General features: G+C 46.8%; 1 protein-coding gene and 2 long non-coding RNA genes across 3 annotated transcripts in view; 1 reads left to right on the top strand and 2 right to left on the bottom strand.

Moving 5' to 3' along the window:
* The window catches only part of GRB2 (growth factor receptor bound protein 2), a 67,987-nt gene extending 65,911 nt beyond the window's left edge, over nucleotides 1-2,076 (bottom strand). The window contains exon 1 of the mRNA XM_026484164.4: nucleotides 1,867-2,076. The gene's annotated coding sequence lies outside the window, so the exon portion shown is untranslated. The remainder of the gene's footprint in view (nucleotides 1-1,866) is intronic.
* Nucleotides 2,077-8,859: 6,783 nt separating this feature from the next.
* LOC113244636 (uncharacterized) overlaps nucleotides 8,860-26,978 on the bottom strand; it is a 30,116-nt gene continuing 11,997 nt past the window's right edge. The window contains exons 2-4 of the long non-coding RNA XR_003312449.4: nucleotides 13,205-13,334; nucleotides 11,373-11,509; nucleotides 8,860-10,649 (exon numbers count right to left, since the gene is read on the bottom strand). This is a non-coding gene — a long non-coding RNA (uncharacterized LOC113244636). The remainder of the gene's footprint in view (nucleotides 10,650-11,372; nucleotides 11,510-13,204; nucleotides 13,335-26,978) is intronic.
* Nucleotides 10,439-17,376, top strand: LOC125283686 (uncharacterized). Its single transcript, XR_007191652.2, has 2 exons — nucleotides 10,439-10,585; nucleotides 14,323-17,376. It is a non-coding gene; the product is annotated as an uncharacterized LOC125283686 (long non-coding RNA).

Below are 26,978 nucleotides of genomic sequence, written 5' to 3'. Positions count from 1 at the left end.
ATCAGAACTGCTGCTGCACAACAGGCAACATAACAGGATTTTTCTCAGAAAAACTGCTAAGTACCTTCAACTAGTAGTATTTAAAACCTAGCAATCCCTCAAATCTGAATACACTTGCTAAGGAAGTAAACTGCCTCAAGCATTTAAATGCTTGCTTTTAGTATCAAAGAAAGCCGATTATAAGAATTAACTTCGTTTTTTATTTTGGGAATTCAGAAAATTTTGAACAAGGGAAGGAGCAATGGAACACAGAAAGTTATTTCTATCGAAAAAACCCCAACAACAAAGATGCCTGATTAAAAGAACCGTGGTAAAGAATAAATCCGTACTGTCACAATGGGCAAGTTTAAATTCATCAGTGGTTTAAATAAATTCTATTCCCTCAAATATTTCATGTTACCTCAATTCTATTGTAATATAGGTGTATGGTTGGTTTTTGTTTTTTTAACATGAACCACTCCCACTAAAAGCCAAAAAATAAGTCATACAAGCCTCAAATCGACCCAATCTTCCTTAACCAATGTAAGAGAGACACAGGAAGAAAAGCGTAAGCAGGCACAAAAGCACAACAATGAAGAAAACAACTAAAACACAAATAACACAAGCAAGCTACACTTGTGACCCAGTGGCAGTACTGATTACTTACGGATGAATTCAATCCTTTGAGCCTCCCAGTTCCCAGGGGGAGAACTTAAAGTCTCGCATGGCTCTCTGGCAACTCTTCTGGCTGACTGAAGGAACACAGTGGACGCTTCAAAGTGAAGGATAAAGCAGGAAAGAGGGTATCTTCCCCGGAGAGAAAACGGAATCTTTAAATGAGGGAGAAGACGAATTGCACCAAAGGGCAGAAAAATTATGCCAAAGAGGGGACAAAAAGGAGGAAGGGGAAGTAGATTAGAAAAAAGGGGGGGGGGAGGGATGTGCAAATGACTTGCATTACACAAGTAAGCATTTAGTGTCCGCAGTGAAAATAGAAGTAGATAGAAAAGGAAGGCAACTACTGGAGAAATATAAAGTCAAAGAGAGACAGCAAAGCCAAAGAGATATGCTAACTTCTTTCATATGTCTTTTAGACTCTTTTCTGAGTTAACAGCACCAAAAGATAGACGTCCAGTGCACTTCGGCTCCTCTGCAAATCTTACTTTTGTAATGACTCCCTAAACAAGCTATAACTCATGTGGCTTATATGTACAGTGTTGCAAACGAAAGATTCCACTGCTTTTCTATCCTCTCGCACTGAAATCTTTCCTCGGAGCATTCCAACCAACTGCTGCTTATTTTCTTTACAAGTATTTTTCAGAGTAGCTTCAAAAAAAAAAAAAAAAAGACATCTCGACTGGCTCCGGCAGCAAAGGTTCTAACTCATGATATTCATAGGGTCGGTGGGTTTCCTCCCCAAATTCGGCCCAATGACACCAGGAGATGGTGACGTGGTGGCCGTGCAGGTCGCAAAAACATCAATCACCACATTTGCAGCCGCGGCAAATCCCCCGCCTCCCAGGCCAAGTCAGACTGACTCACAGAACGAGTACCAAGGGCTCCCGGGCTTCTCCCGACCCCTCTGCGCAAACCCTCCGGGAAAAGCGTGAAACTTAAGGAGCACCCGGACTCCTGCCCAGGGGTCCGGGGCTTTGCACCGAGCTAAGGGCCGGGAGAGGACGGTCCCCAGGAAGGAAGCGCCCCAAAACGGGAAACGCGGAGCCCGGGAGCCTCGGGGACTCCGTCCCCCGCCCCAGGCCTCGCCGCCCCGAACCCGAACCCCGGCAGCCCTCGGCAGGCTGGGCCCGGTCCCTGACTGCCGACTCCCGCTGCCGAGCGAGTGGGAAGAGGCACCAGAGCAGCGCCGCCGCCGCCGGCCGCACTCACCGTGGCGCAGCTGCTCCGCTCCGCGCCCGGCCGGCCCCTCTGCAGCGGTGCGAGCGGCCGCCGACCGCGCTGCTGCTCCCCGAGGGCAGCGCCTTTTCCCGCCGCCGTCACCGTCTCAGCCTTCGTCGCCGCTGCCGCCGCCGCCCGCTCGCCGAAGCAGCACAGCCGCCTGGCTTCCGCTCCTCGTCGGGGTCCCGCGAGAACTTCCCCGCGCGGCCCCGCCCCGCCCCGCCCCGCCCCCGCGAGACTTCCCCCGGCGGAAAAGGCCCAGAGCGCAAGCGCTCCTCCTCCGCCCGGGCCCCGCAGGTAGCCACCATCTAGATGCCAAGGCGCGTGCGCCAGACCGCCCCGGAGCAGGTGGCACCGACATGGCTCCGCCCCCGGGTCCCTGTAACCCTCTCTGTGCCAAGGCGGGTAAATGACAGTTTAACCCTGAAGGAGTAACTCTTCACCACACCGTAATCACTTCCTTTCTCCAAACCGAGGCAGTTGCGGGGGGTTGGGGGTGGGGGTGCGGGAATCTCCCTCCATCCTGGAACACTCCAAATAGAGGACCAGCTTTTGAAAAACTTGAGAGTACGGTCCAAACTGCCCTGTTAGAGGAATTAACACATTCACTTATTGATCTAATCAAGTGCCTAATATGTGCTAATCGTAGGTATAGGTATAGGTGTTGGGTATAGAAGGTACAATGATGAACAGATATCCTGGCCTTCGGGGAATTTACGGTCTAGAGGAGCGGAAGAAAAGTAAACAAACAAACAAAAACCGCTATATGCAATGTTAAGAATTATTTGGGGGAACGGTGAGGAAGCTAAAAAGATGGGAGGAAGGACCGCTACTCTGCCCATCTCAGAATAGCCTTCCTAGAGAAGGTGATGATGACGTCTGAGCTGAGTCTTGGAGGACGAGTAGGAGTTCACTAGACAGAGAAGCCGGGATAAGGGCGCTCCAGGCGAAGGGAACCGCACGCATGTACAAAGGAACGGAGGCGTGAGAGAGAGTCGTGTTCTGTGCAATGCTAAGTAGTTCAATTCCTGTACGAGGCGGGTGAGTACCGGGGAGCGGCAGATGAGGCTTGAAGAAGTAACTCCTATTTTTCAGTTCCAAAAGCTCTTTCCAATTAAAGAGAACAGAACGTATCTAATGGTAATGCGCTCCCTGGAAGCCAACAAAATAGTGCTGAGATGAGAATAACCGAACATCTGATACTATAGAGAAAAGCAGCCGTTGATATAAGGAAAATGAGTTCTTTCACCAAGCATTTATTGAGCACCAACTGCATTCAAGGCACTATGCAAGGTAATAGATGAACCCACCAAAGCCTCTGCTTTCAGCAGTTTGTAATCCAGAGGAGAGTCGCCTATTCTGCAAGGCAAAAGAGCTGGACATAAGTCCCACTGAACCACATACAGGACTGCAGCGGAGGGAGCCAGTTACCTGGTGCTCTGGTAATCAGGGAGGACTTGGTGTTTTGTTTTGTTTTGTTTTGTTTTTTTAAGATTTTATTTATTTGACAGAGAGAGAGACAGCCAGTGAGAGAGGGAACACAAGCAGGGGGAGTGGGAGAGGAAGGAGCAGGCTCCAGCAGAGCAGGGAGCTCGATGCGGGTCTCAGTCCCAGGACGCTGGAATCAGGCCCTGAGCTGAAGGCAGACGCTTAACTACTGAGCCACCCAGGCGCCCCAGGACTTGGTGTTTGAACTGCAACCTGGAAGCAGGGAGGAAAGAGTGATGGAATTAGCCAATACTTTAGATTGCCCAGATTTTAGGATTTGGGGTTGGGGCGAAGTAATGATAGACAAGGCCAAGATGTATGGCTTAGGGTTCATGGTCAAGTGATTAGCAACTTCTGAAGGTTTTTGAGCAGGACATGTCTGATATGTAGTGAAAATAATATGAGGCTATCCATTTACCACCTGAAGTGCATAGTATTTCTAGAGGGTGGATAATAAATATCCCCATTTACAGACTCAGAAACTGAGGCTTAGAGAGCTTACTGACCTGACCCAAGGAAACCCAACTATAGTAGACCCAAGACTTGAACCCAGGTCTAGCTTGTTCTAAAATCCATATTTTTCCCACTATGATACTTTATAATTACTTTGTAATTCTAGGATGGTGGCCAGAAAAAAATAGAAAGGGAAAGGAAGGACTTAGCTCCTGAGCAAAGAGGAGGAGGAAGTGAGGGAAGAGTTGCATTTCTTTGTTCTGAGTGGGGAGAACAACAGAGAAGTTTGCCAGCCAAGAGGAGTAGCTAACTGGGCAGGGGTGGGGTGATGCAGGAAGGAGGCAGGGAAGGAGATGATGATGTCCAGTTTTGGCCATGTAGAGTTCATCATTCTAGGAGACATGCAGGTGGAAATATCAGTATGCTGTAGAAAAGCTCAATGCATTCATTCATTCTCCCCACAACATCAACTGAACATCTACTTTGTAGATAATAGGATGACCTGTCATAGAGCTTGCAGCCTAAAAGGGAACATACCACTGAGAGTATGACATCTGAGGTATTGGCAGCTTTGGGAGCATACGGCAGGGGACCTGACGTAGCCCAGGATCAGGGAAGGCTGAGGAGGAAGGTTTGAGACTCTAGTTAGCCCAAGAGGAAAAGAGTGTTCTAGGAGAGGGCACAGCATGTACAAGGCCAGAGAGTAAGAAAGGACTCAAGGAGGCCGTTTATACCTGGGATGAAGAATGCAGTGCGTAGATAAAACATTTGGAGAGGCTCATGCAGAGCCTTTTCAGAGCTGCTAAAAACTAGGCACTTGATACTATAGGATACCAGGGCTGGGGGAGGGGGGCGGGGCACAGTCAGATTTTTATCTTCAAAGCACTTTATCACTCTGGCTGCAGAGAGAAATCAATGGGAACTAAGATATTTAGCATCCACGAGACACTACCTCAAGTCCTTTGCAAGACCTTTATGGATCTGGCCCCTGCCTGCCAGCCCCACTCTGTCTCTAGCCAACACACGCTCCACCAAAACTAAACCGCTGTGGTTTCCAGAAGGTGCTGTAATCTTTTGAGCAAACATATCTTGGTATATGCAGTTTCCTCTGCTCAGTTGGCCTCCTGCCCCCCCTCTTTAGGCACCCAAGCCAGTTTTAGGGTTTCTTCCTCAAAATTCCCACTGTACCTCAATCTCGTTGCAGCCTTATTTGTTCAACCTTCCTTCTAATGCTCTACAAGCTCTCAGAGAAACAGGACCATACCTTTACACATTTATATTCCCAGCCCCCAGCACAGTGCATAGAGCGGATAAATGGATGCCTCGAGAATAAATAACAGAAGTTGACTCGAGATAAAGATGTGGTTGCTTTTCTGTGCCATGTGATATTTGAAGCTGAGGAAGTGGGTGAGATCTCAGAAGAGTATAGATGCCCAAGAGAACAGGGGAAAAAAAGCACTTCCTTTTAAAATGCAGCATTGATAAAACAGACTCTGAGTATGTCTATGCAAAAATATATGCATATGGACCAGATTTGGAAGGGAACATTTAAAAGTAAAAACAATTGTCTTGAAATGAAGCAATGGTGGGTGATGTATTAAAAAAAAAAAAAAAAAGCCAACACAACGCCCAAACCTTCAACATTTGTTACATTGTCTTTTCTACAAAAAATTCTTTTCTGCAGACAGATTCAGAAACTTGAGAGAACGTTGCCCAAGATCATTCCATGTAGCGAAAAACAACAGCAAAAAAAAACCACACTAGAGGCAATATTTTGAACGTGTGTGGCTAAGTCACAAAAAGGTACTGGAGTAAGAGGCAATTTGCAAAGTCAAAGTCACATCCTGGCATGAAAACCTGTTGTACCAGTAGCAAAACTTACTGATAACAAACTGGCCACATCAGTCACTTCAGAATGCACAAATTAATCACCCCGAAGCCTCTCATTTCGGTTGGGGTTTGCGGTTATTTTTTAGTCGTCGGAAAGGGTTTCTCGCTTTGCTTTCTGTGAATTGCGGTGCTGCCGCCTGCCGGTAAGAACTGGACATTACCCTGGCATTTAGTGAGCCTTCAGAGCCCATAGGACACTGGCCCAAGCAGTTGACCACCCCCCCTTGGGAGCTGCCTGCAGCCCGTCTCAGGCTCGTTCTCTGAGCCCACATTTCTGAGCTTCTCTGTAGTTGGAAAGAGTCAGACAACCAGTGACAACCTAAACTTGGTCATTGAAATTCTACTCCCACCTGCTCAATTGATCTTGGAAGTTCTCATCTTAGAATTTCCTTTGGTTAAGTTGTGAGCCGAGGCTTCGTCTGCTTCTCAAGCTTCGAAGGTGGCCTCCTGATGCTGAGCCGACCAGGGGGACACTTAGTCCTGTGACTTCCCTTCCTCTACATCCTGACTTCATTTTATCCACATCACCATTGTCTCTGGGAGGCTGCCCCGGCCTGCTCATGGATGATCCTGCCCACCTTCGAAACCATTATCTACACTGCAGCCAGAGTGGGCTTTCTAAACTACAAATTGAATCAGGATCATGGAGAAGGTCCAAAGTCCTTAGCATGCCCCATATGGCCCTCTGTGGCTGGCCTTTTGTCCCCATGCTTCTGAATGACATGCAGTGTCCTGAATAACTCTATAGTTCTCTTACCTCCACAGCCCCCTCTCTCTGCCTTCCCCATCATTACCTGGCTCCTGTCTGTCCTTTAATACTCAGCTCAGGTGCCACCTCCACCAGGAAGCCTCCCATGATGTTCTGGTCCCACTCAGAGCATCCTCAGCATGCTGCATCATCACCATATGCTTAAGACCTTATGTTGGCCATCAACTTACTTGTCCTTCTCCCCTTTAGACTATGAGTTCCTCAAGAACAGGTGCCATGTCTTGTTTTTCTTGACTCCCCAAATAAAGCCTGACTCTAAATAATATGATCCAGCATGACAAGTGTCCACACGGGACTCTCTGTTAAGGGAGTCCAGGCGAGAGAGAGAGAAAGTGGGGATAGAGAGTCCAGAAGCCTTCATGGAGGAGGTGGTAACTGAGTTGTCTTGAAGTATAGCCCCCATTCCATTAAGTAGAACCAATGAAGGCCCCTCTAGACAAAAGAGCAAGTTTTTAAGATGGTGAAAAGGGCCAAAAGTTCTTTTCTAATGTTCTCACATTTTATTACACAAGAGAATCACCCGGGGATCTGTTTAAAATGCAAATTCCAGTATCCCAGAAATATTCAGCTCATTAGGTCTGGGAAGGGCCCAGGAATATTTCTTTAAGGGGTCTCATGCTCTACCAACTGAACAGCTGGACACCCCAGAAATGTGCATTTTCAGGAAGCAGCTGCAATAATTCTTAGGCTGTTCTTCTTTGGACCAGACTCTGAGAGACAACGTTTACTGAATACCTGAGTCATGGGGATTCTGGGACCTTCCCAATATGTCCTAGATTACAGGAATCAGAATGTGAATTGCTATGGGCCCAGAGAAATTGGGGACTCACGCCCCTGTGTACTCCCTTGGGATCCTCAGCTGCCTGCGGCTGAGAAATACCAGTAAAGGCCATTGGTGTGGCCATTATCTGGGTGGGTGGCACTTAGCGCCACAGTACAAATAAATAAAAAAATAAAAGTGCAGATAAGCAAATGGACTCTGGTCTTGACTGCTCTCTGTAGGGACACCAGAGTCAAGTTCAGAGGAGGCTGGCGCTCCTCTATGCCTTCTGTTTCAGTTTTCACATCACTCTTTCATTAGAACACATCCTGTTCATTAAGGAGATGAAGTCAGTTCAATTTTGGCTGTGAGCTCCAATGGAATTGATGCATCCAAAGGGTGGAAATTTCCCCACTGTTCCTAAGCCTCCGAGAAAGAAGCATTAGCAATTTTAATACAAGGAAGTTTCTCCAATATTGGTTTTTATATTCCTTTAAAGCATTCTACGTATGAGACTCTCCCTTTTCTTCTCCCTTAACATTTTTCATTTTTAAAAATTTATTTGAGCCTCTGATGTCCTTTAGCTTTTTATTTTTATTTTTTTTTACAAACTGAGTTTTCGTTGGACAAATATTACATGAACCCATTATCTCATGAATGATGAAAATATTAAAGACGAGCTGGAGGTATTGAGCACCAGGGAAAGTCTAAGGGTTTTATGCACTTTATCTCATGTAGTTCCCACAATAATCACACAGAATAGATATTGTGACTATGCCTCTTTTATCGATGGGGGAAATTAAGTGTTTCCGTAAGGAGGGGGTAGTCAGCCATGTCCAATGTCACCAAGGAGGACGGGTAAGATGAAGACAGAGGCAACCAAAGAATTTGGAGATTGTTGGTGAAATGGACAAGAAGAGTCTAGGTAGCACGGTGGGGTGAGAGTCTTATTGGGGGGAGATAAAGAACTGTGGGGAGAGACAATGTAAGTAAGGAAGTGCAGGCAGCAAGGAAGGGCAGCTCTTATAGAAGAGTTTTGCTATAGGGGCCTCTGGCTGGCTCAGTTGGTGGAGTGTGTGGCTCTTGATCTCAGGGTTGTGGGTTCGAGCCCCACATTGGTTGTAGAGATTACTTAAAAAAATTAAATCTTTAGGGGCGCCTGGGTGGCTCAGTCGTTAAGCGTCTGCCTTTGGCTCGGGGCGTGATCCCGGCGTTCTGGGATCGAGTCCCACATCAGGCTCCTCCGTTATGAGCGTGCTTCTTCCTCTCCCACTCCCCCTGCTTGTGTTCCCTCTCTCGCTGGCTGTCTCTCTCTGTTAAATAAATAAATAAAATCTTTAGAAAAAAAAAATTAAATCTTTAAAAAAAAAAAAGCTTTTCTATAAAGCCAAGCAAAGAATGGGATTTAAAGGCCAAGGAAGGGATTTTATTTTATTTATTTTTAAAAAGATTTTATTTGTTCATTTGAGAGAGAGAGCGTGAGTGGGGAAAGGAAGGAAGGGGCACTGGGAGAGGGACAAGCAGACTTCCCGCTGAGTCGGGATCCCAGGACCTGGAGATCATGACCTGAGCTGAAGGCAGATACTTAACCAACTAAGCCACCCATGTGCCCCCAAGGAAGGGATTTTATTTTTTTTTTTAAAGGAAAGTTGTCTTTTTTTTTTTAAGGGCTTTATTTATTTATTTGAGACAGAGAGATACAGAGAGAGAGAGCATGAGCAGGTGGACAGGCAGAGGGAGAGGGAGAAGCAGACTCCCCGCCAAGCCAGGAGCCCAATGCAGGGCCTGATCCCAGGACTCCGGGATCATGACCTGAGCAGAAGGCAGACAGACACTTAACCATTTGAGCCACCCGGGGGGCCCCAAGGAAGGGATTCTAAATATAGGACCTGTTAGGGCTTGCTTTGTATGTTCAAGGGAATTATCAAGTAGAGAGGGAAACTCTGGGATGCAGGAGAGAAGAGGGAATTGGGGAGCAAAGTCCCGGCAGCTCAGGCACTTTCAGACAATGAGCAGCACAGGTGAGAACGGGTACAGGTGAGTGTGTGGCAGTGGTTGTGGGAAATTGCAACCTCTCTGCACTGGCGACTTCTGGCCTCTCAGTTAAAGGAGTGGGGTGGACCCCTGAGGTGGGGGAGGGGAGAAGAGTGCAGAAAGTTTGTTTTGGTCAGAAGGCATGAAACTGAACTTTTGGACCATGGGGGATGAAATCGATTCAGGAAACATTGCAGGTGCTGCTGAGGTCCCACTGGTTTTTGTGTTGTTGTTGTTTTTAAGATTTTTTAAAAAACATTTTATTGATTTATTTGAGCGAGAGAGTGAGAGAGAGCATGAATGGTGGGGAGGGGCAGAAGCAGACTCCCCCCTCCCAAGCAAGGAGCCTGATATGGGGCTCCATCCCAGGACCCAAGACCATGACTGGAGCTGAAGGCAAAAAGCTTAACCAACTGAGCCACCAGGCGCCCCCACTGGGTTTTGTGATTGTAAATTCAAAAGAGGCCACTCAGCCTGGCTGCCTGTTTTTAACCAGTTAAATCCAGTTGCCTAGTTGCAGGCACAGTGCAGGTGAAGGGCCTGGTTTAGCCAGGATGGGATTTTGCCAGGCTGATACTGCCAAAGGAGAAGGGCTGGGGTGTAGAGCGTGCGCGTAGGACAGGTGTCCCTTTGGAGCATGGGATCTAAGCCAGGAGGAAGAGAGAGGCAGTGGAGGGGGGAGGGGGCAGTGTGTGCCAGGGACAGAGTTTCTGTTTGGAAAGATGAAGAAGCTCGGCAGATGGGTGGTAGCGATGGTTGCACAACCGCGTGACTGTACTTAATGTGGCTGAACTGTGCACTTTTAATGGTTAAAATGGTAAGGATTACGTATATGCTACCACAATAGAAAGTTTTTAAGATACGTTGAATATTAAAGAACATATCGATTCCTGGCGCTGTCCCAGATAAAGTAGAATCCCTGCAGTTGGGGCCCAGACACGCTTTTACTAGACCGTGGACTTGCTGAATTAGCATGTTTTTCCTCATTCGCTCCACAAACACGTATTGAAGGTGCATTATGAGCTAGGCACTGGTGAATTTAAAAGGACCAGGTTCCTGCTCTGGCCTAGCAGCCTACAATCCTGCAAGGGGCGGGGGTGTGGAGGACAAATCAGTAAACAAATAAATATTTAACCACAATTTCAGAAGCTTGTTGCAACCATTTAAGTGAGTCTGGACTAGGCTGGTGAGTCAGAGATGGCCGGAGGGGCTGTGGGACGGGCGGGCTTGAGATCTTTACTGCCGGGAGAAACCGCAGGTTGCAGCGAGGGAGCGTGGAGACGTGTGGTTGCATGTTGCTGCCTCAGAAGGGAGAGGTGAGTGACAGCAAGAAGGAAAAGATGACTCCCGGGCTTCCAGCTTGAGGACAGGAGGACCGACCTAGGAGACACAGGAAAGCAAAAGCAGGATTTCTGGGCAGGAGAAGCGGTTCTAGGGGCACCTGGGTGGCTCAGTCGGTTGGGCGTCTGCCTCCGACTCTGGTCATGATCTCGGGGTCCTGGGATTGAGCCCTGTGTTGGGCTCCCTGCACAGAGGGGAGCCTGCCTCTCCTTCTCTCTCTGCCCCTCCCCCTCCTAGTGCTTTCTTCCGCTCTCTCTAATAAATAAATAAAATCTAAAAAAAAAAAAAAAGAGTGATTCTAGTGGTAGCCTTTCTGCTAAGTGACTGTGTGATCCCTGACAGGAGATATGACTTGTTTGTGACTTAGTTTTCCCGTCTGGAAAAATGAGGATAATGATACAACCCAAAACAGAGCTGACATGAAAATGAAGCAAAATTAGGTAATGCAGCATAAAAGTGCTGCAAAATATTTCTTTTTTTTTTTTTTTAAGATTTTGTATTTTTTTGAGAGAAAGAGAGAGAGTGGGCACACGAGTAGGGGCAGAGGGAGAAGGAGAAACAGACTCCCCACTGAGCAGGGTGCCCAACAAGGGGCTCGATCCCAGGACCCCGAGATCATGACCTGAGCCGAAGGCAGACGCTTCACCGACTGAGCCCCCAGGCGCCCCTGCAAGATGTTTCTTAGTCATAAACTTTTTAACATTCACATCTCAGCGTTCCCTTTCTTCATCTAACCCCATATGGATCCATTTCCATACTTACTAAAAAATCATCAGGCTGTGTCTTTCAGTGCTTGCCTCTTGAACAGATGCACCTATGTTCTCAATTTTCCAATGATCTCGAAATGGTTCCTAGATTATCACCATTATTTCTCCTATAAAGTCATCTTTTCTTTTTTTCTAAAAAAAAAAAAAACAGTTTTATTAGTACAATGCGACATCATGGCGTCAAGCACTACACCGTTTGACAGGACATCCTCTTAAAAGTGAGCACCAGTGTGCAGCTTCTCCCACAAAGCCTCAAGGCTCCTCGAGAGAGGAAACATCCCACTGGCACCCTGTAGCTGGGCAGGTTATACCCTTGATAGGCAAGTGTCTCATTTCCAATTCAAGGCCGTCGCTGCCAAGGCCAGGAGGTTGGGCTCATCCAAACATCCGGCGGCTTCGTGTTTTACATAAAAGTGTACTTCGCAGCTTTAATTAGCAAGTGGAATAACTTCGACTTGCTCGTGCTGTCAACCCTGCCTGTCATCATCAACCACAAGGCAATTAGCAAAAGAAGCGAGAGGCTTCTATGGTGACAAGGAGTCCAACATGTTGGGGTGCTATCTTACATAGGCGAGAATATTGGGCAACTCCCTTTGGCTGCCAGTAGAGGTCCATCTAAACAGGCAAGAGTTTCCCGTGAGGTTGTAACGCTAACTGTGAAGGAATGCTGGTGTTTGGCTCCAAAAATGGATTTGACCTCACGGCTGCCGGGACTGGCTGCTCTTGAGTGCCAGGAAATGTCGCTTGCCAGGTCCCAGCGATGGAGCGTGGAGGAAATATCCAGTTGCACCGGGTGCAATGGAAGCCCTATTTCCCTGGAACCAAAACAGAAATCAGGAATGAACAAGACTCCCCTCTCACTCTTCCTAATCCACAAATCTTTTTTTTCTTTTTTTTAAGATTTTATGTATTATTTGACACAGAGAGAGAGAGAGAACAAGTAGGGGGAGCAGCAGGCAGAGGGAGCAGCAGGTTTCCCGCTGAGCAGGGAGCCTGATGTGGGGCTCAGTGTGGGGCTCAATCCCAGGACCCTGGGATCATCACCTGAGCTCAAGGCCGACACTTAACCAACGGAGCCAGCCAGGGGCCCCAAACCCCCAAATCTTTAACCACAAGTTTCAATTCCTCGTGGTTACCGAAGACCAGAAGTAATATTTTTCCATTTAATAAACCCCAGAGTCGCACTTTCCCCGCCTTCTTGTGTGAAACACGTCTTCCGTCTCTGCTAGACTATTCTTCTGGTTTTATGGCCTAAGGGTAGAACGCTATGGAATTTATTCTCTCTTCTCAAACTTTTTCAGATTTAGGTGGTTCAGCGGCAAGCGTTGTGGTGTCCTCCCTCTGGCGGGGATCGTCAGCGTCTGAACATTTTGTCTTAGGGGCCTAAACGTAATAATGCACTCAGTGTGTTTAAGTCAGAGCCTGGCCCTCAGTAAAACTCTTAAGAAATGTCCAGCGTTATTATTATTACTGTTATTATGGCATCTGGACCATGGTATTAAGATGATTGTCGGTCAGGACCGAGAGGAACCAGACTGGTTGTGGGAATTCATGGTCACCCCCAAAGCCTCTCCCAAGGTGGCCAGACAACCTAAACCAGACTGTCACCGGGAACAACTTTCCCTGAGCAGTGTGACCACAGATGCCCTTTACTGGCTGTGTTTTCTATGACGATACAACTAAGGGTTTTAATTGGCAACCAGAATAATGTCGACTCCATTGCTCCTTCCACGCTTCTTGTTATGAGCAATATAATCAGGAAAAGAACCAGCTTGAATTGAGTACCAACTATGTTTTAGTACCAACTATGTTGAATTGAGTACCAACCCTGTGCTAGGCACTTGGCCCAACGATCTCATCCAACTAGGCTTCAGAGCCCCCAGTCATGATGACGGTAGGGGGTTGTGAGGACTCGTTAGCAATGTACATTTTCTTGCTTTCTTTAGGCTCGTTTTCTCTGAAAAATAAGATAGGATTGCTGGTAAATTAATTCGAATGCTTTTTGTTTTTCCAGTTTCTCCTCCTCCCCCCACCTCCCTCCTCCTCCTCCTCCTCCTCCTCCTCCTTTGTGTAGCTGAGTGTTTTATGAGACTTTAACCTGTCATAAAACGCAGGGAAGTTTACTGATGCCATCTCTGTTCTCCTGCTCTGAGCGCCAAAGTAATAAAGCGACTTGCTTCAAAGTCTTGCTGGCAGACTTTCTGGGGCTAGGAATCAACTCCCAAGCTCCTGAGTCTTGGGCTCTGCTCAAGAATCCACTCCCAAGTTAACAAGAGCGTTTGAGCTTTAGGAAAATGAAATCTCTAAAAGTATCATCATGAGCTCAGATCAATAAATACCAGAATTGCCTGGAGACCAGAAGGGAGCGTTTTTATTCACTCACTCTGATATTTAGGGATGTCAGACGGGGAAAATCTTTTTGCTTTTATTAAAGTGTGCTTAGATATACACACAGGCCGGAGATGAAGCAGGCAGGCGCCTGGCTCCCAAGGCTTGTAGGATGCATGTGAGAAGTGAAAAAGAAGAGTAAAAGATGCCATATCAGGGGTCCTTCCTGATGGTGTGCAGGGAAAGCTCTTCACGAGCCTCTGGCCTGGCTCCGAGGTCATGAAAAGGAGACCAAGCAGACCTGAACCACAGGAGTACTTGCGGGGTTAGAAACGGAGTGTAAGTGGAAGATGAAAGAACTCCGATGGGCTTTCATTTAGTGTTAAAGGGACAAAAGCTCTTAAGTGTCTTCAAGCACGTGGAAGATGATCACCACCATTTTCCTTAATTACTGGACAACAGACAAATTCCAGCTCAGTGAATTCGGGTTAGATCCAAGGAGGAACTTTCTTTCTTTCTTTCTTTCTTTCTTTCTTTCTTTCTTTCTTTCTTTCTTTTCTTTCTTTCTTTCTTTCTTTCTTTCTTTTTTTTAAAGATTTTATTTATTTATTTGACAGAGAGAGACAGCCAGCGAGAGAGGGAACACAGCAGGGGAGTGGGAGAGGAAGAAGCAGGCTCCCAGCGGAGGAGCTGGATGTGGGACTCGATTCCGGAACGCCAGGATCCGAAGACGCTTAATGACTGCGCTACCCAGGCACCCCGAAGGAGGAACTTTCTGACATAGGGTTAAGTACTGGAATGTGTTACCGAGGTCACAGAACCTCTTTCAATTGGGGTGATTAAATACCCATTTGCTTGACAGAAGATTGAATGCAAGTGAGCGAGCTCTCTTAGCTCTATATATATACACACGGTTACCCTGCTAACAGTGTGGCAGCAAATAGCCCTGTTTATCCAATAAACAGGTGCATCTTAGGCCTCCGGCAGGTTTAAATTTACCAAGTGGATCGTGGATAAATATAAGATCTGTGGATTTTACGGAATAGACGCTGGACTCCAGCAGCCCAGGGACAGAATGCGGATCCCTGCTTCTCTCACATGGCCTCTGCTCACTGTCGTCTCGGACCTGTCCTTCGGACCCTCCAGCAGCTGAGGGCGAAGCTATGCGACCTCAAGTATCTCTGCCCAGGAGGAAAGCAGAGAAGCTAAGCCCCGCGGGAATGTCGGCAATGTGGGCTTGGCAAATGGGGAATGTCGGGAATGAGTCCGCAGTCCAGAGTTCAGATCTCACGGCGTGGCTTTGCCCTACCCTGACATCCTCCATCACAGATGAGGGGCTCTCTGCTCTGGGAGCTGTGAGTCCTGCTTCTGAATCATATCGCTTTTCTGAGCCCATGCGTCTTATTATAGCTGGAAAGACTTTATCCTGTCTAGCCCAGGCTGCTGAGAACTAGCTATGCTGTCAAAATAGTCCCTAAACTCAGGATCCAACAAGACCATACAGACAGCTGTCTTTATTAGCAAGCTGTTCGGCCTGATGTTAAGCAAGTCATCCCATCACCGGGCTCATCCAAACGAATTTCCCTCACCTGGGGCGCCTGCCTGGCTGGCTCACTTGGTGGAGCCTGCAACTCTTGATCTCGGGGTTGTGAGTTCGAGCCCCACGCTGGGCTCCACAGCCTGGAGCATGCCTACCTTAAAAAAAAAATCTTAAAAGCAAACAAAAAAGCCCTGAATTTCCCTCACAAGTAGCTTTTTTCAATAATGAAAATTTCTGGGAGGATACTCAGGAAAATTGGGTATTAGTTGCCCCTGGGGAGGGCGCCTGGGAGGAAGGGGATGGGGCTGGGAAGCGACCTATTTCTCACCATATACCATACATCTTTTTTTTCTTAAATTTATTTGACAGAGAGAGACAGCCAGCGAGACAGGGAACATAAGCAGGGGGAGTGGGAGAGGAAGAAGCAGGCTCATAGCGGAGGAGCCTGATGTGGGGCTCGATCCCATAACGCTGGGATCACGCCCTGAGCCGAAGGCGGACGCTCAACCGCTGTGCCACCCAGGTGCCCCTGTATCTTTTTTTTTTAAAGTTAGGTTTGTAAAATTCTGTGTGGCATTTAATTTAGCTCCTTCTCTTCCAAAGCAGGCTTTTCCCCTTTCTTATTCAGCTCCCCATTTCACCGAGACTCACAACAGCCACACGTACTGGGTACTGAGCACTTACTATATGCTGGGTGCTGTGCCTAGTATCTCCCACCCACTACCTCATGGTCTCAATTAGCAAGCCAATGAGAAGGTTCCACGGTTTTCCAACTTTTTCGGTTGAGGAAACCGGGGCTTAGACGAGTCCCATAACCAGTACGTGTCAGATCTGTAATTCAAACTTGGGTGTATCTCACTCTGCCCCACAAAACCCCCAAACCTTCTCCCTCAGGAGCAGAACACTGAAGTGCTGACTGCACCCAACGTATTAAGAACCTTCTCACAAATTCCTCTGTCAGCCAAACCCGTAAAAGGCACAAACGTGAAGAAAAACATTTAATGCACCTCCTTGGCCTGAGAGCAAGGCTGGGTTTTTCAGTACGTGTGCCTTTTCACCTGGGGCACAGAGCTTTCTGCACAATGACCGTAGTAGCTGGCTTATCAAAGCGTCAGGCCTCTGGTTGCCCACAGCCAAACCCTGAGCGAGGGCCCTCTCCGCGGGACGTGCTGCAAGCGGCATTCAGATGGAAGAGGGGACACTTTGGGTTTGAGTTAGCAGACACGGCCAGTAGATAGGCCAGCTCTATTTCTGGCTTAAGGGGGAAAGCTCTGGGGCTCAGAGCAAAGCTGTGAGAATCTTAGAGGCCCCATGAAAGGACAAGCCCCTGCATTACTCGCAGTTTCTATGGACACAAGAAGAAAGGACAGGATGGCAATGAAAAGTAAGTAAGCAGCCAGCAATGCGAGACCAGGCTGCGGAAGGCCAGGTGGGACGACAGCTGATAACAGATCACACGCTCTCAAGAAGGCTCTGTCGCCCAAAGATAGAAAAAGGGTTTTACAAACAGCCATCAATTATTTCAACTTTTTGTGGTAAAAATCAAGGCAGGGATCTGGTCATCGTCCTTAAATAAGCCTGCCTTCCCTCCTGTAACTTACTCACACAGTTAGAAGGAGGGTTTACGTGGTGATACACTTTGCAGTTCAAAAGCGTCTTTACATACATTATCTCACGTGATCAGGCAAGGGTCCTCATCCTCCTCCAGTCTTGGAGTCCACCAACCTCTGTCTCCATACCTACCCCCAACAAGCCACCACCCGAGGGACCTGGGCATGCTGCCTTTGCCTAGTAGACCCCGGGGAGCTGCAGCAAGCAAGGTTCTAGGTCTGCAGATTCTAAGGTCCAGTATTTGGGGACATACACTTGTTTTTAAACAGTGAGGCTCATGATTCAGTGTTGGCACTGGAACAAAATTTTAGAGAGGGGCCCCTGGGTGGCTCAGTTGGTTAAGCATCTGCTTTGAGCTCAGGTCATGATCTGAGGGTCCTAGGATTGAGCCTCATGGCCGGCTCCCTGCTCAGTGGGGAGCCTCCTTCTCCCTCTCCCTCTGCCCCCCCCAGTTCATGTTCTCTCTCTTTCAGTCTCTCTCTCTCAAATGAATAAATAAAATCTTAAAAAAAAAAAAAAACTTTAAGAGATTTCTCCCACCTCCCTTTTCAAAGTTTGCATTTATGACATTCTTGAGATTAAACCACTTGCAAGCATAAACCATCACCTGAGAGAGCCACGTGGCTGAGAAGCACTGGGGATAGACACAGCCTGAGCCACGAGACATGTTTTTCCCCAGGGCTCACGTATCTCTGCTGGACAAATCCCAGCAGGATGCCGACCTCCAGATTATGCAAGACGGACTGCCGTGATTCCAATGACATGACCCTGGGAGTCCCACTCACAATTAATGGTTAAGGCTTCTAGAAAAGATAAGAGCTAACGGTAGGCGGTGGTGGACGGAGACTTTGTAGGAGAAAGCAAACCTCTCCATAAAATGGCCTTTTAAATGTTTTCAAAATTTCATTATTTTCCCCAAAAGAGAAAAGGTAAATTGAATTCAAATTCTTCTTGATGATGAAAATTAAAAATCAAGAAATAAGATTTTGTTGGGCAGAGCTGAGCTTTAGAGGCCCACAAACAGTTATAATATCTGAGATTTTTTCATCTTCCAAGAACCAATTTCCTCTTTTCCCCTTTAGGGGCAATATTACCCCCATCGAGAGTGCATTGCAAAGGGGAAATTCAAATGTTTATCTTTTAGAAACATATTTTTCTTCCTAGATGGCCACTTATGCATTACTCGTATCTAGAAGATCATGAGCTATTTCAAGCAACTAGTATTACAATCCCGAATAGAAAATAAATTCCGTTGTGTATTTTTTGTTTGAACTAATTAACTTCCCCCCTCCCTCCCTCCCTCCCTCCCTTCCTTCCTTCCTTCCTTCCCCCCTTCTCTTTCTTTTCCCCATCAGGTAAATTTGATCTTAATCACTTTTTCAGTTCTCTAATCTGCAGTCTACAGATGGACAACTTTGGCCAAATTGCAACTCTCCGCCCTTGGAATAGCCTGGAATAGCCGGGAATAGCCAGGCCCTTTATCAAGCATAAAGAAAATAAAGCTGTATACTCTACCTTCAGGTTAAGCTCAGATTTCCCCTCTGGTCTAGAAGCTGGAAGGGCACATTCCAGTCGGCTGGGGTCCCCGGGGGTGTGTGTGGCAGGCACCCGCTCCCTACATGACGTGCCCCCCTCCCTGGAAAATTCAGCCTTCAGTGGAGAGGGAGCTTAAGGTTTCCCGCTGAGGGAAGGGTGTGATGACTGACAAGCTTAGGGCTTATTTTCAGCTTCAACCCACAGCCTACTTATTGTGTGATCCTGAGCAAAACCACTTAGCCTGGTTGCCCTACTTTTCTGCCTTCGAGAATATGCCTCTGATCTTACTGACGGCAGCCCATCTCACGGAGATGTCCTAGGCAGAAGGGAGGTCGTCAGGAAGAAGCTCTGCGAGGACCCAGAGGAAAGGCAGTGAGTTAATTCAAGGCTTTATTACGCGACATGCAAACAGCTCTGAACTTCAGTCCAGTAAAGACGTTCAGGGACTACTAAAGTTCGTTTGGCACACTGAACAACACACTAGCCACACCCATGATAAAATCAAAACAAAACCAAGGCAACAACCTGTGTTGGTTGGCCTTTACACCCAAGACGAGCTGCTCAGCCGCAGGGCTGTCTTCTGAGCCCCGGCAGAATGTTTTCCCAGGGAGGCTCCCGTGTTTATTAGGTGACATTGATCACACCAGCCATTATGGCACCAACGGGCCCCTGAGGCTGGCCCCCCGAGGTAGGGAAGATGGCGATGAAGAAGGAGAGGTGACAGCGGAGGCATGTGACATCACCAACCCAGGAAGGGACTGTCAGGAGCTGAGCAGAGAAATGTGAAGGGGAAGTCTCAGGTGCTGCCCCGGGGGCAAGTCTCAAAGCAATCCCCTCTCAAACATTTAGGCTCCTTGGCTCCTCGTTTGAGGCTTGCTGGTCAAGCAGATTCCACAGCTAACTTCCATTCATCTGCACATCCTGATCCTGGAAGCTGAGACAAGCTCCTGGGGGAGAAAGACCCATCACCCTGAGTGGAGGCAGCCTCGCTCCTGAAGGGCTGGTAAGCGCTGAGCACGCGCTGAAGGGCTGGGAAAGGTACTGATGGGATTTCTGTTACACTTGATCCCTAAAAGGACCTATTTTTAAAAATAGGAATAGTTCATTCCTCCATATGGACAGCACATACAGTCACTGACCTGTCCCCTTGCGAGTTTCTGCCCTTGATCAGAAAGGACCGTGAGTGAAAAGGTACAGGTAAACGGATACAAACCCATTTCTCCCTCTGGAAAAGGAAGGGGCACCAACCTTGTCGGGGGGTGACCTGACATGAGGAATCCGCAACTGGCAAGTTTCTCCTCTGGGGACCTTCTCTGTCATCCTCAGAGGGAACCCCTCACTTCTTGGGTTTTAGGTCACCCAGAAGGCCAGGCAGATGTCAACTATACTAAGAATCCCAAGACTGATGTAAACACCAAACCCGTCATTTGGTTCATGGTATTCTTTACTACAGGAGGCTACATACGGAGGCATTTAAGAAACTTGTCTCTGTTAACTAAATTGAATTTAAATAAAAAATTTTAAAAAAGAATCTGGTGCGCCTGGGTGGCTCAGTTGGTTAAGCGTCCAACTCTTGATTTCTGCTCAGGTCAGGATCTCAGGGTCCTGGGATCAAGCTCCAGGCTCAGCGGGGGTCCATTCTCCCTCCCCCTCTGCCCCTCCCCCTGCTTGTGCACTCTACATTTCTTTCTCTCTCTCTCAAATAAATAAATAAAATCTTAAAAAAAAAACCCACAAAACCCTGCATGTGAAAAAAAAAAAAGGAAGAAAGAAAGAAACTTGTCACTGTATCTCTCATGTGACTCAGCGGTTTCACTCCTAGGTAATACCCACGAGAAATGAAAACACACGTCCACGCAAAAACTTATGCACAAATGATCATAGCAGCATTATTCGTAATAGCCAAAGAAAGTGGAAACAACTCTAATGTCCATCAGTAAATGAATGGATAAATAAAATGCAGTCTATTCAAATAATAGACTATTACTAGTAATTAAGAGGAATGAAAGGGTGCCGGGGGGCTCAGTTGGTTGAGCGTCTGACTCGTGATCTCAGCTCAGATCTTGATCTCGGGGTTGTGAGTTCAGGCCCTGCGTTGGGCTCCACACTGGGTGTGGAGCTTACTTAAATAAAATAAAATAAAATAAAAATAAAAGGAATGACGTACTGATACATGTTACGACGTGGAAGATCTTGAAAATATTCTCCTAAGTGAACTAAGCCAGTCACAAAAGATCCCATATTGTACGATTCCACTTATATGAAATGTCCAGAATAGATAGTCGATAAAGAAAGAAAGTAGTTTAGTGGTTGCCTGAGGCCAGGGGTGGAGATGGGGGAAAAATGCACATGACTGTTAGGGAGGATAAGGTATCTTTTTCAGGTCCCAGAAATATTCTATAATTGGTTGTTATGAGGGTTGCAAAACTCTGTGAATATACTAAAAGCCATTGAGATATACTTTAAATGGGTGAATGTTTGGCATGTGAATTGTATCTCAATAAAGCTGTGAAAGAAAAAGAAAGAAAGAAAGAAAGAAAGAAAGAAAGAAAGAAAGAAAGAAAGGAAGAAAGAAAGAAAGAAAACGGACGAACGTGGGGTGCCTGGGTGGCTCAGTCGTTAAGCGTCTGCCTTCGGCTCAGGGTGTGATCCCCGCTTTCTGGGATCGAGCCCCACGTTGGGCTTCTACGCTGGGAGCCTGCTTCTTCCTCTCCCACCCCCCCCCCCCCCGCTTGTGTTCCCTCTCTCGCTGTCTCTCTCTCTCTCTCTGTCAAATAAATAAATAAATAAATCTTAAAAAAAAAAAAAAAAAAGGAAAGACCTTAAAAAAAAAAAAAAAAAGAAAGCACGAAAGAAAGAAAACGAATGAACCTAGCCTCTGGAGCCAGACTGCCTGACTTGAATCCTGCTTTACCCATTATTAGCCATGTGCCTTGTGGCAAGTTAGTCGGACCCTCTGGGCCTTGTTTTTCTCGCCTCTGAAGTGGGAGTGATAGTATTTCTCTCCTCAGAGGGTTATTATGAGTTATGCATTTAGAACAGTGCAGAGTACGCAGGAAACCCCGCATAGAGGTTAACGTTGACTGGCATTATTATCAGTCACAGGTGTCTCCCAGGACGTCCCCTAGCTGGTTGTGAGGTACTCAGGAGGCCGAATCAGAAGGATGCTTGGAAAGCATGAAGTCAGAAGCAGGTGGCTATTCTTGTGGGGTACTTCACCAGACTTTGGAAAGCCCTCATGCACTCCTTTGTCAACGTCCTATGAATGTGGGCCAGGTGCTGTGTTAAGTGCTGAGAAGAGAGCAATGATCAAAATAGATACGATTTCCGGTTTACAAGGCCGTTTCAAGGAGTTCCAGCAGGGGAGTGACTCGATCTCACTTAGGTCGTGAGAAGGTCCCAGTGGCTGCTGGGCAGAGACTGGGAGCTGGAGAAGAAGCAGGGGCCTAGTTTGGCGCTAAGTCATGGCGGGGGGGACAGCAGGTGTTCGGTAGAGGCCTGCACTGGGGTGGTAGAGCTGGAAGTGAGAGAAGGGGACAGATCAGGGCTGCGATCTGGAGTTAGAGCCCACGGGACTTGCTGAGAGTTGAATTTGGAAAGTGAGGAACAGGAAGGAATTACACCTGACAAGCTGTGGCTGGAGCGGCTGAGTGCTTGCGACCTTTACCGCAAAGGGGAGGACGAAGAGAAGGAAGTCGTTGCAGGGGAGAGGCCGTGAGCCCGTTTTGGGTGTTTTAAGTTCAGGATGCTTAGCAGACATCCAAGGGGAGGTGTCGAGAAAGCAATTGGCTAAGTGCATCTGGAGGTCAGGGGAGAGACTTAGACGGATACGAAGGTGGGAGTCGTCAGAATGTATCTGGTATTTAGGACCAGGGGCCTAGAGAAAGTCTGTAGCAGAGAAGAGAGGAGGCGCTCCCTCCTCCAATATCCAGGGGCTGATCAGGAGAGGAGCCAGTATGGGGGGAGGGGGTGACTGGGAAGGGGTAAGCAGTGAGTGGGAGAGGAACCAGAACAGAGTGGTGACCCAGAAGCCCACAGAAGGAAAGTCTTTCTAAGACGGTGAGGAGTGGGCCTTGTTTATGTTTCAGGAAGCGTGTCTGTCACCCCGCACGCTGGGCCCTGACTGCTCACTGAAAAGAGCACGCCTCTGCAGGAGGTTTGACTATTTCTTTAATGCTCCCCGTCCTGTCCACCCGATGTAGCCCCCGCATGGTCGCTTCTGGTCCCCGGCTGGACTGGTTTGAGTCGGGGATTCTCCCACAGCCCCACTGAAGTAGGGCCTCTTCCGACAGCACTGACAGAGATGTGAACCATCCCTCGCCCCTGAATTCTCACTAAACCAACCACTCCTGCAGGAATCTATGTGTGTAGTTGTGCCTGAAGGGTTGGGGAGGGGCAGGGATTTACACTGTAGAACAGAACAACTTTAAGTCCTATCAGGGACATTTTTTTCCTGAAGGTCCCCTGCTGTTTCCAGATGCTCTGAGGCCCCTCACGTTGCTCAGCCTTCCTTTCTGCTCTTTCTTATCAAGCTCCAAAATTTTTCATTTTCATTTTTATTTTTTTTTAAGATTTTATTTATTTATTTGACAGAGAGAGAGACAGCGAGCGAGGGAGCACAAGCAGGGGGAGTGGGAGAGGGAGAGAATCCTCAAGCAGACACCACCCCACACACCAAGCGTGGAGGCTGACACGGGCCTCAATCCCAGGACCCAGAGACCATGACCTAAGCCAAAACCAAGAGTCAGACACTTAGCCGACTGAGCCACCCAGGCGCCCCCCCAGCTCCAAATTTTTGGTTCAATTTTCAGTGTAGAGCTTTCGAGTGCGTTCTCTCACCACTTTGGCACTCGCAGACCTAGGCATTTGGGGGTCTCGTCTTTGTTTAATTTTTTTTATTTGTCAGAGAGAGAGAGAGAGAGAAATAGAGCACAAACAGGGGAAGTGCCAGGCAGAGGGAGAAGCAGGCTCCCCACTGAGCAGGGAGCCTCATGTGGGACTTGATCCCAGGACCCTGGGATCATGACCTGAGCGAAGGCAGACGCTTCCCCTATGGACCCACCCAGGCGCCCCTTGTCTTTCTCTAAAACACTTATCAAGTCTTTTCCTAAACAAAGACAGTGTCCTCCCTATCATTTTTTATGCCACTGTTAGGACACAAATGCATAAACAACCAGTCTGATCATCTCAGAGGAACTCAAAAGCAGGAGGGCATTGTCTGTGCTCCCAGAAAGCGTAAATGTAGTTAGTGAAATGGTATTTACACCCAAAGTGCTAAGAAGCAGGGCAAAAACGAATCTGGAATGGAGTGCCTGGGTGGCTCCCTAGGTGAAGCACCTGCCTTTGGCTCAGGTCATGATGCCAGGGTCCTGGGATCGAGTCCCACATCAGGCTCCCTGCTCAGTGGGGAGTCTGCTTTTCCCTCTGCCTGCTGCTCCCCCTGCTTGTGCTCTCGCTCTCTGTCACATAAATAAATAAAATCTTTTAAAAAATACTTAAAAAAAAATGAGTCCAGAATGCCAGACAGAGAAGTCTGGAGTTAGTGTTTGGGGAATGAAGTGCTAGAGAAGGTTCCTGGGGTTGGAGTGGGAGGTGAGAATGGCTGGCTGCCTCACCAGCTGGCACCTGGACCCTCGCCGCTGGCTTTCTATCTCCATGGGCTCCTCTTTCTAGTTCATTTTCCATTAATATAGCTTTCTTTTTTTCAATTTTTATTTTATTTTATTTTATTTTATTTATTTGACAGAGAGATAGCAGCACAAACAGGGGGAGCAGCAGAGGGAGAGGGAGAGTCTCCACTGAGCAGTGAGCCTGACGTAGGTCATGATCAGGGACCCTGGGATCATGACATGAGCCAAAGGCAGACACTTCACTGACTGAGCCACCCAGGCGCTCCTATTCTCAACTTTTTGAGGAACCTCCATACTGTTTTCCAGAGTGGCTGTACCAGCTCGCATTCCCACAACAGTGTACGAGGGTTCTCCTTTCTCCTCATCCTCACCAACATCCGTCGTTTCCTAACTTGTTAATTTTAGCCATTCTAATTGGTGTGAGGCGGTATCTCAGTGTGGTTTGGATCTGTATTTCCCTGATGCCGAGAGATATGGAACATTTTCTCATGTGTCTGTGGCCATTTGGAAGTCTTCCTTGGAGAAAGGTCTGTTCATGTCTTCTGCCCATTTCTTGACTGGATTATTTGTTCTTTGGGTGTTGAGTTTGATACGTTCTTAAGAGATTTTGGATACTAGCCCTTTATCTGATAAGACATTTGCAAAGACCTTCTCCCGTTCTGTCGGTTGTCTTTTGATTTTGTTGACTGTTTCCTTTGCTGTGCAAAAGCTTTTTATCTTGATGAAGTCCCATTAGTTCATTTTTGCTTTCGTTTCCCTTGCCTTTGGAGATGTGTCTAGCCAGAAGTTGCTGTGGCTGAGGTCAGAGAGGTTCCTGCCTGTGTTCTCCTCTAGGGTGGATTCCTGTCTCACATTTAGGTCTTTCATCCATTTTGAGTCTATTTTTGTGTTTGGTGTAAGAAAATGGTCCAGTTTCATTCTTCTGCATGTGGCTGTCCAATTTTCCCAACACCATTTGTTGAAGAGACTGTCTTTTTTCCACTGGGTATTCTTTCTTGCTTTGTCGAAGATTAGTTGACCATAGACCTGAGGGTCCATTTCTGGGTTCTCTATTCTGTTCCACTGATCTATGTGTCTGTTTCTGTGCCAATACCAGGCTGTCTTGATGATTACAGCTATGTAATAGAGCTTGAAGTTCAGAATTGTGAGGCCACCAGATTTGGTTTTCTTTTTCAACATTCCTGTGGCTATTTAGGGTCTTTTCTGGTCCCATACAAATTTTAGGATTATTTGTTCCAGCTCCGTGAAAAAAGTTGATGGTATTTTGATAGGGATTGCATTGAATGTATTGATTGCTCTAGGTAGCATAGACGTTTTAACAGTATTTGTTCTTCCACTCCATGAGCATGGAACGTTTTACATTTCCTTGTGTCTTCTTCAATATCTTTCATGAGTGTTCTATAGTTTTCAGATCCTTTACCTCTTTGGTTAGGTTTATTCCTAGGTATCTTATGGTTTTTGGTGCAATTGTAAATGGGATCGACTCCTTAATTTCTCTTTCTTCTGTCTCATTATTAGTGTATAGAAATGCAACTGATTTCCGTGCATTGATTTTACCTCCTGCCTCTGCGCTGAATTCCTGTATGAGTTCTAGCAATTTCGAGGTGGAGTCTTTTGGGTTTTCCACATAGAGTATCATGTCATCTGTGAAGAGTGAGAGTTTGACTTCTTCTCTGCTGATTCAATATGTTTTATTTCTTTTTTTGTCTGTTCTTGAGAAATGCTTGTATTGCTATATACTTCCCTCTTAGGACTGCCTTTGCTGCATCCCAAAGGTTTTGAACAGTTGTGTTTTCATTTTCATTCGTTTCCATGAATTTTTAAAATTCTTCTTTAATTTCCTGGTTGACCCATTCATTCTTTAGTAGGATGTTCTTTAACCTCCATTTATTTGAGTTCTTTCCAAATTTCCTCTTGTGATTGAGTTCAAATTTCAAAGCATTGTGGTCTGAAAATATGCAGGGAATGATCCCAATCTTTTGGTATGGGTCGTGACCCAGTTTGTGATTTATTCTGGAGAATGTTCCACGTGCACTCGAGAAGAATGTGTATTCTGTTGCTTTAGGATGGAATGCTCTGAATATATCTGTGAAGTCCATCTGGTTCAGTGTGTCATCCAAAGCCCTTGTTTCCTTGTTGATCTTCTGCCTAGATGATCTGTCCATTGCAGTGAGTAGGGTGTTAAAGTCCCCTACTATTATTGTATTATTATCAGTGTGTTTCTTTAATCGTGTTATTGATTGGTTTGTATAATTGGCTGCTCCCGTGTTAGGGGCATAAATATTTACAATTGTTAGATCTTCTTGTTTGATAGACCCTTTAATTATGATATAGTGTCCTTCCTCATCTCTTATTACAGTCTTTGGTTTAAAATCTAGTAAGTCTGATATAAGGATTGCTACCCCAACTTTCTTTTGATGTCCATTAGCATGATAAATGATTTTCGACCCCCTCACTTTCAATCTGGAGGTGTCTTTGGGTCTAAAATGAGTCTTTTGGACACAGTACATCAATAGGTCTTCCTTTTTTTTTAAAAGATTTTATTTATTCATTTGAGAGAGAGAGAATGAGCAGGGGGAGCAGCAGGCAGAGGGGGAGAGGGAGAAGCAGACTCCCCACTAAGCCAGGAGCCTGACGTGAGGCTCGATCCCAAACCCAGAGATCATGACCTGAGCTGAAGGCAGATGCTTAACTATCTGAGTCACCCAGGAGCCCCTGGGTCTTGTTTTTTTTTTTTATTCAAATGATACCCTGTGTCTTTTGATTGGGGCATTTAGTCCATTTACACTTAGAGTAACTAATGAAAGACATGAATTTAGTGCCATTGTATTACCTTTAAAGTCACCATAAAACCATACAGATTTTAAGTGTGTAGTTTGATGAGGTTTTTATAAAGTTTACTTATTTATTTATTTAGTAACCTCACACCCAACATGGGGCTTGAACTCATAACCCC

This window comes from Ursus arctos, unplaced genomic scaffold, assembly GCF_023065955.2.
Source record: "Ursus arctos isolate Adak ecotype North America unplaced genomic scaffold, UrsArc2.0 scaffold_24, whole genome shotgun sequence".
Taxonomy (NCBI): Eukaryota; Metazoa; Chordata; class Mammalia; order Carnivora; family Ursidae; genus Ursus; species Ursus arctos.
This window is presented reverse-complemented; position numbering and strand designations above follow the sequence as displayed.